The 14889-nt window shown below is 49.3% G+C and overlaps 1 protein-coding gene across 2 annotated transcripts in view; it reads left to right on the top strand.

The window, feature by feature from the left end:
• The first annotated feature begins 9201 nt into the window (after positions 1–9201).
• The window catches only part of KCNJ5 (potassium inwardly rectifying channel subfamily J member 5), a 30021-nt gene continuing 24333 nt past the window's right edge, over positions 9202–14889 (top strand). For both annotated transcript variants that reach the window (XM_037736154.1, XM_017523495.2), the window contains exon 1: positions 9202–9601. The gene's annotated coding sequence lies outside the window, so the exon portion shown is untranslated. The remainder of the gene's footprint in view (positions 9602–14889) is intronic.

Genomic DNA, 14889 nt, shown 5'->3' with positions numbered 1-14889 from the left:
TCACCTTCTGGGTCTCTTGGAAGACAGATGACCTTCATGGAGACACCCAACCATCACCCTTAGCCATGTCCCCTTGAGATTTAAGCTTGTACAACTACTTATTTATCTGCTACCACACAAAATAGGTATCCCTACGGGGGCCAGAAACACAGCCTTATTCGTCAGTGCACATCAGAATCTACTGGAGAGCCTACTGCATAGGAGAGGTCAAGAATGTTTGTGAACAGGTGATTAAAAATGAATGAATGACTTGAGCATAAAGACGGAAAGTTAAATAAACGCTTCTACTTTTGCTACCATTCAAAACCCCAATAAAACAACAGCTTTTTTAAAAAGCATAAACCCCGAAGAGCGAGAACCAGCGAGGAAACAATAACAACTCTCTTGAAACCGAGAAAGCAGATGCATTCTACACTTGTGCAGGAAAAAAAAAAAAAAACAGGAACCTGTGCAATTAACACGTCAGAACCCTGAAAGGTTTAGATGTCTATGACCCTGTCTACCTCTGGAAATAGGGGGTGAAGGAGGCAACCAAAAGGAACGGGGATGGGTTGAGATTCCATCCAGGAAGCACCCTAGTTAGGCCTCCCATTCCCCTCCCTACACAGGAGACTTCTCCCAGCCCTTCCTGGCAGAAGCCTAGAGATTTGTTCTCTGGAAACCGGAAAACAAAGGGTCTCTTGGCTGAAAACACACAGAACCATGAAGAATGGGCTTATTATTCCCCCCGCCCCCCGTCCTCACTGCAAAGGATGACTAAGTAAACTTATTCATGCTAGATGTCAAGACCCCCAACTGTCTCCTCCCACTTCTGGTTTCAGAAGGCTGGTGGTGCAAACCCAACCCTCCAAGCAGGAGATTGAAAGAGCTCTTCCTGAGGAACCTGACTTTCCCGCAAGGAACATCTGATACCACATGTTCCTGAAATAAAATGGCCTGCCAGAGCACCCTCCAGGGAACTTGATAGATGTCAATTTCATAGTCCCAGAGCCTCCTCTTGCCAGGTTACCAGACATCCAAGGAAAGACAGAGTGAAAACACACAGCATGAAAAGGCATCTTGGAGGAAACAGAGTCTATGGAGGGAGAACACTTCAAATAAAGAGGATGCCCCAAAAATCCTCCAGGGAATATAAAAAAGGGAGCTCTTGGAAATTAAAATATGATAGAAAAATAAAAATCTCAATGGAAGGGTTGAAAGAAAAAAGTTGAGATCTACCAGGACATAGGGCAAAAGTACAAAGAGATGAAAGTAGAGAAAAAAGATGAGGAAATGAGAGGTTTCTGAGATCTGACATCTAAGTGAGAGGAATTCCAGAAAGAGAGAACAGAGAAAATAGGAAGGAGGAAATTATCAAAGAAGCATTGCAAGAAACTTGCCCAGAAGGGAAGGCAATGATTAAAAGGGCTACCCAGTATCCTGTACAATGGATGAAAACAGTCCCACAGCAAGGTACAGCATTGTGCAATTTCACACCACTACTCACTAAGAGAAGGTCCAGCTAGTATACAGAAAAGAGAAAGAGGATCCGCAAAAGGATCAGGAATGAAACTTGCTTTGGGCATCTAACAACATAATTGAAATGTGGAGGAAGAAGAAATCCCTCTAACATTCTGAAGCAAAACAATTTCCCATTTAGAATTCTACACCTGACCAAGCTGTCAATTGAATAGAATAAAGATCTTATCAGATATGCAGTCTTAAAATTGTACTTTGCACGCTCTCTTTCCTAGGAAGCAATGGTAGGAGGTGTTCTTCCTAAAAAGTAAGAGCATGAACCAGGAAAGAAACACGTACGGAATTCAGGAAACAGGAATGCAATATGGGAGTGAGGCAAAGGAAACAGAGATGCCAGAAAGCCAGCTGTGCACTAGGCAGAGAGGGCAACCAGGCCAGACCCAAGAGAGCCAAAGGTGTCATGGAGATTTCTCCAGGTGGCATCAGTAGGAATTCTGGTGCATCTGGACATCTTGAGAGGAGATCGAAACCATAGGTGGAAATTTTTGCATTGAAATTGGTGATGAGGCCAGGCGTGGTGGCTCATGCCTGTAATCCCAGCACTTTGGGAGGCCAAGGTAGGATGATCACTTGAGATCAGGAGTTCAAGACCAGCCTGGCCAACATGGGGAAGGAAACCCCATCCCTACCCGAATTACAAAAATTACCTGGGCGTGGTGGGGCAAATCTTACACCTATAATCTCAGCTACTCAGGAGGCTGAGACAGGAGACTCGCTTGAACCCAGGAGGCAGAGGTCGCAGTGAGCCAAGATGGCACCATCGCACTCCAGCCTGGGTGACCAGGCAAGACTCCATTGCCAAAAAAAAAAAAAAAAATTGGCAGTGAAAGCAAAGACAAACTACACAGCTACACAAACCGAATCAAGATAATTAGTCACTTTGGAGAAGGCAAAAAAGTTGTGCAGGAAAGACAAAGCAAGCTGGGTTGCTGCATGGATCAGCTACAAAACAAAAATATTAAAACTGAGTATTCATCCAACCAAAATTGTGACACAGCTCCCATGCTGAACTAGAAGCGGTGGTAGGGACAGAGAAGGAAAGAGAGTCATGTTTCCGTCTTCAATGATGGAAAGTTTATAGGTGGTCTCTGAAGACGGAAGCATCTAGAAGAATTGCTAGAAGCATGTCATTTAGAGACAAAACTAAGGGGAAAAAATAGCCAACATAAATGAAAAGTGGTGACCTCTGGAGACTGGAAGACGGTCAAAGAGGAAACCCAACTGCTTTTGTTTCAAATTACATGGAAGAATGTGATGGCTCAAATATATCACTTTAATAAAACAAAAACTAAAGATCAAGTAGGTAAATACACGTATTCTACCTAGTGCGAAATGTCCTTCCACCACTAGATGGTGATGTTGCCTCCCTTGTGGAAACTGCACCACGGCAGGGCGGGTGCTTGCTGGTCAGCTTGTCTGTTTTCCACAAAACAGAATTAAGTGAGCTTGTTATCAATAAAGTTAGGAAGGAATTAAAGTCGTTTATTTTCCTTCCTTACCAAATAGGATCCCACTTCACTGAATGGGAAGAGAAACATCATTTGCCCGTAGTGGTGCAATAACGGGAAGATCAGCGCTGGGGACCAAGTGCTGGGGCTAAGTGCTGTGCCCTCCAGGAGCAGGCATTAACTTATGGAGTCAGCGGTGCGGCCAGCTGTGGCAAATGCCTCTCTCAGGCAACGGGAAGCTTGTTTCAGGGAACCTGAAACTACCACTGGTGCCCCTATGGTCAGAATTCAGTGACACTCAATGAAAAGTGAATTTGGGATCATCCAGGGACAAGTGGACGGCTTATCTACTGGGAGAAGCCGAGACATCAACACGAATATCAGGCTGCTTTCCCAGATAGCGTGTCTGCTTTGCGTTCTGAGATGAACAGGAGGCGTCTTTAACGCGTCCTGCAAAGTCACTAATGACAGCTTGATAGCCTGGCCAATGATTAGGATTTTTTTTTCCCATTGGCCCTATTTTCCATGACTTTTCTGGATCTGTGGTTACCTGTTTTGGACCCCTGCTGTATTGCACACAGACTTCATGAGTTAAATACAAAAGACCTATTTTATTAACGAGGCTATTCTATTAATGAGATCAATACTACAAAAGAAATATTCTATTAATGAGGGGCTCTGGCACACTGGCCACTCTGTTTCTTGCCCCTCTTCCTTTCCAAGCAGTGCTGCCACCCAGCCTGGCTGGCCCCCATCCATCTTGATCACTCCTCTGTCTCCTGTTCTGAATCCTCCTCCCTCTGTTCCAGATCTGAGCATGGTTCCCAGTTCTGGCCTCTTCTTCTTCTCTCTCCACCCTCCTCCAGATATCTAACTTATTTCTCAGAGTTTCAGTCTTCTCCCCTCTGTGGATGACATTCCAAAATCTCCACCCCATCCCCGACTCCCTCCTCATCTCCAGACATCCATTCCTGCTTCTTCTCAGACAATTTCGCTTAGGCAATTCACCAGCCTTCAGTTAGACACGCATGCAGCATGTCTAGAATCAAACTCTGCAGTTCTCCCATCCCAGCCACTTACTCCTGCTAATTTTCCTGTTCCTGACTTCAGGCATGCGCACATTGAGTAAATATTTACTGGGGTTTTTAAAAAAACAAGCTTTACACCCTTAAGGAACTTGTAGATTGCAGGTAGAGGAGAGAGCAGAACCCCTAATACATGTGATCAGAGCTCTATCAGAGGGGTCAAGGTGTGCACAGAGGAGGGGGCCTCAGTGCCCCTGGAGATTTAGGGGAGCTTAGCCTACCTCAGCTCCAAGCCATCCAGTTCCATTTCTCTTCTTCTTTGGGCTCCTGTTGACCCTTTCTCAGCCACGTCTTCCACATCGTGCTCTTCCAAACCCCAGTGTGCATAGGAGTCACTTAGAGATCTCGTTAAAAGGTAAATTCTCTTAGGGCGGGTGGAGGGTGGAGCCTGAGATTCTGCATTTCATACATGATTCCAGGGGGTGGCACTGTTGCAGCCAGACTGTGCAACCCACTACAAGGTGCGGGGTGGGGGGGGGTTCCCAAGGCTGTTTCTTCCCCCGCCTTGTTGCAGCCTCATTACCTCAAGCCAGCACCAGGGCCCAGCCCACAAGCGCTCTCCCTGCCTCTCATCCTAGACTGTGCAATATGGTCACCACCAGCCATAGTGCCTACTTAAATGCCAATTAATTAAAACTTAAAATTTCCTCTCCTATTCATAGTAGCAGAAAAGATATCGAGCACTTTCTTCATTGCAAAAGTGCCGTTGGATGGCACTGCGCAATAATCTCAGCTCCACCTAAACTAACCACAAACTGGCTGCCAGCCTCACCACACCATCAGCTCCTTGAAGGCAAGCTCTCTGTTTGTCTTGTCATTTTTCTCTAGCTGCAGAACCTACCCCATATCCTTTCTCTCATTTGACAAATATGTATTGATCATCTCCTATATAGCGGATGCTGTGCTTAGCACTGGGAGCAAGTGGAGCCCAGAGGTGAACAAGACGAACACGGTCTGTGTAATTGCAGAGGTCACAAAACAGGTGCTCCATATATATGTCTTCATTGAAATGAATAAGTGAATAAATCATCCACAGACCACCCCCAGGGAGATCTTCGCAATGATTTTCATAATTGTCCCCAACCCAGACATTTTTAACACTTGCTTTCAATCTGCAGAAGAAAATCCAGATGGGGTATGAGGCTCTTCTGAGAGGCAGAGATGCGTGATTAGCATCTTCGTTTGTTACGGCTGCCGTAACAAACACCACCGACTGGGTGGCTCAGACATAAATTGATTTCTTCCCACAGCCCTGGGAGTTAGAAGTCCAAGATCAAGGTTGTCAAGAAAGTTGGTTTCTCCCGAGACCTCTCTGCCTGGCTGGAAGACAGCTGCCTTCTCTTAGTGTCTGCGCGGTGGTTCCTCTTCTTATAAGGACACCGGTCAGATTGGATTAGGGCTCACCCTAATCATCTTAGTTTAATTAATTTTTTTTGAGATGAAACCTCACTCTGTCACCCAGGCTGGAGTTCAGTGGCACAATCTCGGCTCACTGCAACGTCCGCCTCCTGGGTTCAAGCGATTCTCCTGCCTCAGCCTCCCAAGTAGCTGGGACTACAGGTGTGCACCACCATGCCCAGCTAATTTTTGTATTTTTAGTAGAGACGGGATTTCCCCATGTTGGCCAGGCCAATCTCGAACTCCTGACCTCAGGTGACCCACCCTCCTCGGCCTCCCAAAATATGAGATTATAGGCATGAGCCACCACAGCTGTCCGCTTAGTTTAATTTAATCACCCCTTTAAAGGCCTTGTCTCCAAATACAGTGCCACTGGAAAGAGCTTGGAATCAGGGCTTCAACATATGAATTTGGGAGAGACACAGTTCAGCCCATAGCAATTAGAAATACGATTTTGGAAACTAACGGAACTGGGTCCTGGCAGCAGTTCTGCAATTCCTGCCAGTGGAAGGGGACTTGACTTGTCTGAGCCTGTTTCCTCTCCAGAGAAAGGTGCTAAGCCTACCTCCCTCCTGAGGCTGTCAAAAAAATTACAAGCAATTGCTTGCATGAAACACCGAGCAGAGCCAGCACATAGTAGGCGCTGTGTTAATTACAGCCACTGGTGTCACCACTCTACCTCCCCGATCCCCCAGCAGCAAGCCTTCCCTTTCCTGTGGTCCCTGAGTGCCCTGAGCCTCGCCTCCCAAGCCTGGGTTCCCAGCCCGGCTCCTCGACTTCTCTCCCTCTCATCACATTCAGACCTTAGTCTTCCTTCCCCAACTCCTTCAGACCCCCGTTCTCTAGGTAGCCTTGCTGTCAGAAGTCAGTCCCAGCTCTTCTTCTCCGAGCTGTGATTAGCATTTCTGTCAATTCCACACCAGCACTCAATTAACACCTAGGAATTAAAACCCCACGATGTTAATTTGTCTGCTAGCTCCCCTGCCCCACCACAGTTATGCCACCTTCCCTGTTAGATGTGAGACATTTGAGATCAGAGCCCACCATTATACCCTTTAGTCTCTCTCATAGCACCTGTCAAAGTGTCTCAAACACAGTAGGCCTCTATCAACCAACAGAGTTTGTGGACATAAAAATACTAATATATGGTCAATATTCACTAAGAATTGGGGGGGGGGGGGCGGTGTCTGTTTAGCATTTAAACAGCCATGGGAAACAGAAACATCAAACTCAGGCTCAGGCTGCTGGTTCTCTCTTGGGGGAAGAGGAGGTAATCCTGTGTGGATTTCACAGTGTTGGCAATATCTGGTTTTGTTTTTTTGTACTGGACCGCAGCTACCGTACTATGTTAAATATTGCAAGATAAAATGTCCTTACTTGATAGACATCTGCTGTTTAGAGATGAGCTTATTAACATATACAAGGAATGTATCAGGAATTCTCCTGACGAGAGAAAATGCTTAAAATACTTGTTTTAGAAGCTATTTAGTTAGGATTTCAGAGTATAACTCAACAAACTCCTTTAATTAATATTTTATCTAACAGGAAATATTTATGAGACATTACCAGTCTCATAAATGCAAATAGAATTTCTATAAATAGGAGAAAAAGTAATTTTCTGCAAGTCTCATATTCTAAAGAGAAAATCTTTAATTGTGAAGCCATCTCCTGTGCGATGAAAGAAGGTAAGAGAAGCAGATGAAGGGAACAGAGGAGATGGGGCTGTCCTCTAATTAACGGTGATAATACATAAACATTTTCTGTTGCTTTCAAGCACCTCCTCAGCAATTTTCAGACAATAAAAGACACACCTAGCACCTTGCACTCCTCCCTGAGTAGTTCTCTTATTCATTTCTATCCTCAAATGTTGTCTGTGCTCTTTGAGAGGCTTGGTCATGGAAAAGCTAAAGCTCCTATAAGTTTGCAACAATCATTCAGGACTAGACACCCCAAATTTCTCGTTTTTCAGTTCTCAGGTGAGACCTGGACACAGATTTTTGTGTCTCCTGATCCAAGGTCCCATCACTGAGAGAATCTTTGCAAAACAGTATTTCCCAGAGCAACCTACATTTTGCTTTCAAGTCAGTCCAGCTCCCTTCCCGCCCGCCCCCCTCCCCTGCCGCCACCCCATAATGGCAGAAGGAGTATCATGGTCTTTACATATAATCCAAAGGCAACCACTAACCCAGGACAGAGCCCCTCCTCAGCCCTCAGCAGATGATTATAGTGCGTGCTGTCTGGACCTGAGAACTGCACAGCCAAAGCCTCTCCCAAGAACTAGGCAAGGAAGGAATTAAGAACTTTTTCCTCATTAGTATTCAGCCCTCAGATCAGCCAACATACAGTGAGGTGTGTGAGCACCTAGGCAAGCTGAGTCCCTAAGGGGACACAGAGCTTTCCTGTTAGGGACCGTTGTGGCCACATTTAGTAATCATCCCCCTCTACAGAGACAAGAGGGGCATCCAGGAGGCCCACTGTGGCAGGGCTGCTCTGAGAACTGTCCCAGAGGAGGGTGCCTGGGCAATGGGCTGCATGCACGCTAGCCTCCAAGGCAAGAGGACCCCCAGGGCACTATTAGAGACCACATTTCCATGTCACTGTGCTTACAGGAGAGGATAGACTTGGTGCCCTCCAAGTATTAGTGACAAGCATTTTTCTCATTGCAAGGTAATAAACCAGTTTTCTGGTCATAGACGTCTTCTCTTAGCACTTGTGCTAGGTGCTGGGGGTACCCTACTTTTGACCAAGTTGTGTCTGCCCCTGAGGGAGGGGGCTGGCATGGGGGATGTTGACCGAAAAACGCTGGGTGACAGAGAGGGGCCAGAAGGAACACCACCCGGGGAGAAGGGCCACCCAGAACAACCGGTCCTCAGAGGCACCCGCCGGCCCTGCCCAGACAGTAGCCCTCCTTCCAGTGTGCCCTGGCAGCTGCCTTTCCTACGGCCCCTACGATTTAAAGAACACACTCTGGGCATCATCTGTCCTCAAGGCAGGGAGGAATCCAAAAGGGAGAGCCGGGAGGCGGTGCGGAGGACGCCGGCTCTGCCCACGCCTGGGCAAGGTTGAGCTCTCGCGGCCGCTCCGGCCTCCGGTCCGTGCAGGGCGCGTTTCCAGCCATCGCCGCCCAGCAGACGCCGCACGCCCGGAAGAGAACGTCCGGGGTGAGCAGCGAGCCCGGGGACAGCTGGCCTGGGTCCTGTCCCTGGACCTACCCCACCTGCAGCCGGCGGATCAGGCCCCGGACCCTCCCTCCACGGCGGGTGCCAGAGCCGTCGCGCGGGGGACGCAGCGCCCAGACTGCGGCTCCCCCGCCTTCCGAAGGAATTCCCCCATCTGCTGCATCCCTCCCGGGAAACCGAGAAATGCTGCCAACCGCCCGCTCCGCGCACCGCGGAGCGACCGAGCATCCCCGCCGAGGCTCCGAGCCAAGATTTCTGCCCTAATAGTTTCTCCCTTCTTTCTGTCTGCTCCACCGCACCCACTAAACACGCGGCGCTCACACACGGACACGCGTGCACACGCGGCGCTCACACACAGGCGCGGGGCGCTTGCGCGCGCGCAGGTCTCGGTCCCTGGCACCCGCAGCAGGGGTGCAGCCGGGGGCAGGGGGAGCCGGGGGAGGGCGCAGGGGGCCGCGGGTACCCGAGCGGAGGGCTGGACGCCTGCCGGGCTCTCCCGCCGCCTTCCTCCTCCCTCCCAGTCCTACCGAGCTGACGGCGTCCCGGATCACATGGAGCCCCCGCCCCACCCCAGCCCGCCCCCCGCCGCCAATGCCGGTGGCCCTTCCAGTCGCGTTACTATCCAGAGATTCATCCGTACCAGGGACGGAGGGAGAGAGGAGGGGAGAGGGAGGAGGGGACACACACACACACACACACACACGGGGGTGTGGGGAGAGAGAGAGACTGCCTCCAGCTGCTCTCGCTGGAGAAAGGGAGTGACCCAAGGGGCCGCGAGTGAAGGGGCAAGATGGCTTAGGCACCTCTGCCCAAACGACCCCACGACAGGGAGAGGTTCCAGCTACAGCTCCTCCGTGGGGTCATGGCAGGGGCTGGGGAGTCCCCCCGAAATCCCTGAGCGCCCCTTGCACTGCCGCTAAGGGACACCTCAGAAGTTAGCCTCAGTGGGACTCGGCAGCTCCGATCTCAACAAGTAAGTTGTCTTTTTTTCCTCCTCCATTTCTCCCCCGGCTCCCGGGTTCTGGCGGGCAGGACGACACGCTCAGGTGTCCATCGCAGGGGCAGCAGGCTTTCACAGGGAACCTGCTAGATTGGGAGCCGAGGGGATAAGGAAAAGCTTAGGGCAGGTCTTAAGTTTAGCCAGGAAATTGGAGATCTCCGTGACTGCAGGATGCCCTGGGCGTGGGGAGCCCAGCCATAAACACCTCCACTTCTGGCTCTAGACCAGGGCTACCTGGGGGCACCCCAGGTGTCCCAGCAGTGGTGTGAGAGGCAAGGACAGTGACTAGGGAGGTGTGGGGTGGGGTGGGGAGGATATTATTCATCTAGTAGGACCCTACCTTCAAATGGGAGCAGGGAGGGCCAGGGTGGGGGCCGTGGCCCCTTAGCCTTAGATTCCCAGTCTAATCTTGCTTTCTCTTTTAAGTGTGGCCAAATTGGAAACATAGCCTTGTGATTTCTGCCCCCCTCACTGCCAGGGTCACTTCCTGCATACCTCCCTATCTCTTTTTAAACAGCTTTCAAAGGGTTCAGAAAGGCCAGGGGTGAAGGCTTCGAGGACAGAGGATAGGGAACAGGGAAGGGCAACCTTGTCATTGCTCCCCTTCTCTTCAAGTCAGTGTTTCTCCCTGCAGGGCTGTTGCTCCCTGGTTTTATCTGTGCCTTCCCTCAGACAGGGCTCCCCCAGGGCTGTGGAGGGCCTCAGGTCCAGCCCCCAAAGTTCTAGGGCTGCCCAGAACCTGTGAGCAAGGCCAGCCTAGAACCTCTTCCAGAATTCTTTTCAAACACCAGGAGAAGATCAACAGGAATGTGCCAAGTACTTGACTCTGTTTCAATCCTTTTAATAAGCCGAGATTATCACCTTCCTTCTACAGGTGAAAAATTGCAGCCCAGAGAGGCTGTGCCACTTGCCTGAGGTGCACAGCTCATAAAGGGATATTCCTTCCTAGCTCTGACTCCAAAACATGCCTCGTTTTCATCATAAGCCATGCTTCATAGGGCTTTCTTGTTCCCAAAGCACTTTTCCATGTGAGAAAAAGGCTAATATTTATGAAACCAACGTGCTGAGCTAGATACGTTCATGAGCTCATCTTGACACCAGTCCTGTGGGCAGAGCCTGTGTCTTCTGTTTTGTAGATGAGTAAGGGTGATGGAACTCCAAGCACTACGTGGCAGCAGCACTGTTATTTCCAAAGCTCTTGTCCTCTGGCTTTAAATCCAGGGTCTTTCAGCTAACAAGAGCTAATTCTGAAAGCTGCTCTGGTCTTCCCTCGTCCCTGCTTTTCCTCAAAGCCAGGTGTAAGTCGCACCATCTGGCTGAATGAGGCCCTCAGGCTTCCTGGAATCTGAGGAATGAACAGAGCAGAGCAAATGATGTGGGAGTTGGAGGCCCGTGGCTGGACTCTGGCGTGAAAAGCTTGGTCGGCGTGGCTGGCATTTTAAACTATCTATGGAGCCCACCTGAGATGGCACCATTCGGCCTAGAGGCATAAGGCCATCGAGGGGAGGCCTGGGGCACAGGGTATGTGCTTCCTGGAAAAGCAGCAGCAGGGCCACCATTGAAAGAGAGGAAACATCGCATAGAGCACTTGCCAGCTCAGGGGACTGAGGTAAGAGGCTTACTTGAGCCCAGGAGTTCAAGACCAATCGGGGCAACATAGCAAGACCCCATCTCAAAAAAAAAAAAAAAAAAAAGGAGGGATAGAGAATTTGCCTATACATTCTACAAAGCACAAGGATGGTCCCCAGAGCAACATTCTAGCCCTGATACCTAGCTCTCCAACAGAAAGGGAACCAGCCACTCAGGCATGGCTGTTTTCTGGCCTCTCCAAAAACTGCTATAAATTGCTGGCGTTACTCACAGGCAGCATTTTTTATTTAAGTAGCCTGCCTGCATTCAGCAGAAAATGAATGTGCTCCATCCAGCGAGCAGTTGAGCTGAAGGAGGAGCCAAGGGTGAGGAGGCTCAGAGAGGAGGTGGGCCACATTCACTCTGCCCAGGGCTGTCCCCAGAGCTTAGCTACCTTCTCTGGGATGAAGTCAGATCTTAGTGGGATTCCCCATCGTGGCTTCCCCGGAGTCTGCTGGCTCGTCCTGAGCAGTGCAAAGCTCTTCATTTGTGGGTCCAGCAGAGACATGCGTGAGGCTCTGTCACAGCATTCCCCTGCCTCGCTGCCTCTGGCGCAAAGCGAGATCCCTCTGGGGCTTTCTGCAAGCTCCTGACTGGGTTTCTTGGCCAGGAATTCAAGAGACTCTGAAGGCTGCTCTAGTCATCTGTGATGAAGTAAACTCCCCAGGCAGGAAGAAACGACTAGAGTACCCATTCTCCAGTTCCCACTTGCCCTTCAAATGACCTGATTCTTCTGTCTGCTGTGAGTGAAGCCACAAATGGGCATGCTGTGCTTTCATGTACTTGGAAACTACATGCACTTCACATTTTTAAAACTTGTTCAACAACTATACATTTGATCACTTATCATGTATCAGCAATAATTAATTTTTGAAAACCTTGGAATGTGGCCATTGGGGCAGGGTTATGCTTTTTGTTTAGGTGAATGTTAGCAAAAACTTGCATTTTCTGAGCTGATACTGATTGACTATTTAGGCTGGAGGTGGAAAGATAGTGGACAGAAGGCAGGGGTCAGGGAATCCATCAGGTGGTTCAAAGGGGCCATTTTTGGATGAAAATGTTCACTGTGTGTGGGCCACAGACAGGTCATTGAGAGCTGGCCGTGTTTCCAAGAGCAGATCCGTCATCAGATAACTGTTAGGATTGTTGTCAGCCGTGGAGGAATTAAAAAACAAAAACAAAAGCAGAAGAATGGGAGTTCCAATACAAAGGATTGTCGTGAGCCATTTGAATATCTGAGTGTATTTCTCAAGAAGACTTGTAGAGTGGCTTCCTCTGGAATTGTTTTAAAACGGAGTGGACAGCTTCCCTTTCTGACATTCTACCAGCCAGGGCTGGCATGAGCAGCTGCCTCTGAAGCCCCTGCTGGGCAGCAGCTTATCTAGTTCCTCCTACCTTGACATTCTGATAAGGGAGCTATTCTAGTCAGCAGGGCCCAGGATGGCGGGAACCCTTGCCAAGAGCCGTGCTAAGTTACATGGCGGAGCCAAAGCTTTAACGCGTGACCCTGGAGATCCTGGCTAGTGCTTAAATGTTAACTTCCATTATCATTTGGGACCACGGCAGCCTGAGGGCAAAGGTCACGGATCTTCTGACCAGTTGGCAGGTGGCAACAGCACTTCCTGGTCACCAGGGATCAATCAATGGGGTGGTCAGGTAATATGGGGGAAAGGAAAGGATGAGGGTGAGGGAGACATGCAGGGGTGAGGGAGGGAAGGAGAGAGCAAGTTTGGAGTCTCACTCTCATCCCCTGTGACTTGATGGTTCGGGCTGGGTGTGCCACCCACCCTGCAGGTTTTCTCAGACTTCAGGCACCCCACCGTACAATCAGGGAGATCCAATGCCATCATCCTACATTATTTCCTGCTGCTCTGAAAGAAAAATGGGAGCAGGGTGTGGTGCAAGAACCAAGAGGACCTCAGATGCTTCCTGGGGCCAAACCTGTGTCTCCCCCACAGAGTGTGCCCCCCACTTTCCCAACCCCGGGGCTGACTGCACTGCTTAGCACTTGGTGCCTGGAGCCCCGAGCAGTGGGAGGTGCTGCTTGTGCTCCAGCAAGGGGGCTGTCCAGCAGCGCCAGCAGAAGCCACGGGTGCCAGGCCCCAGCAACCAGCCCACTGGATGTCTCAGTATAAAGGCTTCCCCGGCCAAGTCACGTTGCTTTGTGAAGTGTCCTTCACCAGATGAACTCTCAAAAATATGCAGGGAGCTCCTAACACAGGTCAGGCCTTGTATAGGCACCTGAGCTAGAAGGTGGGATCTTACACACCAGGCCTGCCCTCCCTCCGAGCTCTCAGACCACTGCCCGGGGTCGGCGGAGCTGCCCAGAGAGATTCTAGCATCAGTGCTGCGAATTCTTAGGGAGCGGCACAGGGGGCCGCAGGGGTGAAGGCAGGCTGCCCTGAGGGGGCAAGGAAGCCTTCTAAGGGGGCTTAAGTAACAGGTTTGCTGGTGACCCAGCACCTGCCCCCAGCCCTGACCACCTTCCCTTGGTCTCTTTCAGTCTCCCCTGACCCCTCCTAAACATGCATGCTCGGCACATTTTATTCCCTTTCTCTTCCTCTCCCTGTCTCTCTTTCTTGGTTGGTTTGTTTCCCCTCCATTTTTGTCTTCTTTTCCACTCATCCTCTTCATCATAAGCGCATTTATGCTTCTTTCACTCAACCTCTTTATCTACTACAGTCACTCTTTATTTTTTCATTGAACGTTTTGGTATTGAGATGGTGATAGATTCACATGCAGTTTCGGAAATAATGAACAGAGATCTGCCATTCCCTTCATCCAGTTTCTCTCAGTGATAACATCTTGCGAAACTGTAGTACACCACCAAAACGGAAACGAATACCGAACTGGTAAGAAAACAACATTTCCATTGCCACGGAGATCTCTTCTGTGGTCCTTTTATAGCCACGCCCACTTCCCTCCCAACCCACCCTTTTCTTAACCTCTGGCAACCACTAGTCTGTGTGTGTCATCTCAAGAGTGTTATGTAAGTAGAATTATACAGTATGCAATACGTCATCTTTTGGGATTGGCTTTTTTCACTCAACAAAATTTTCCCGGAGATTCATTCAGGGGCGTGCATGTGTGCTTGTTGGGCGCGTGTGTGTGTGTGTGTGTGGTTTTTTTTATTGCTGAGTATTGGGAATGTGCCGTAGTGGGAATGCTCCGTAGTGGGAATGTACCACTGCTTGTTGAACCATTCACTCACTGAAAGGCATCTGGGATGTTTTCACTTGGGGCTATTGTAAATAAAGTTGCGATAAACATTTGTGGACTGGTTCTTACGTGAACACAGGTTTTCATGTCTCTGGGATAAATGCCCGGAAGTGTAATTGATGGGTCATCTGGTAGTTGTACGTTTCGTTTTTGTTTTTGTTTTTGTTTTTTTTTCAAAGAACTGTCAAGCTGATTTCTATTGTGACTATGCCAATTTCTTTTTAATTTTTGTTTAACTTTTTTTTAAATTGCATTTTAGGTTTTGGGGTATATCAATGACTATGCCATTTTATACTCTCACCAACAGTGTATCAGTGATCCAGTTTCTCTGCACCTTTGCCAACGTTTGGTGTTGTCACTATTTCTTATTTTAGCCATTCTAGTGCTATCTTTTATTTTGCATTTCCCTGCTT

This window comes from Cebus imitator, unplaced genomic scaffold, assembly GCF_001604975.1.
Source record: "Cebus imitator isolate Cc_AM_T3 unplaced genomic scaffold, Cebus_imitator-1.0 Scaffold0, whole genome shotgun sequence".
NCBI lineage: Eukaryota > Metazoa > Chordata > Mammalia > Primates > Cebidae > Cebus > Cebus imitator.
The sequence above is the reverse complement of the archived record's forward strand: the minus strand, read 5'-3'. Positions and strand labels throughout refer to the sequence as shown.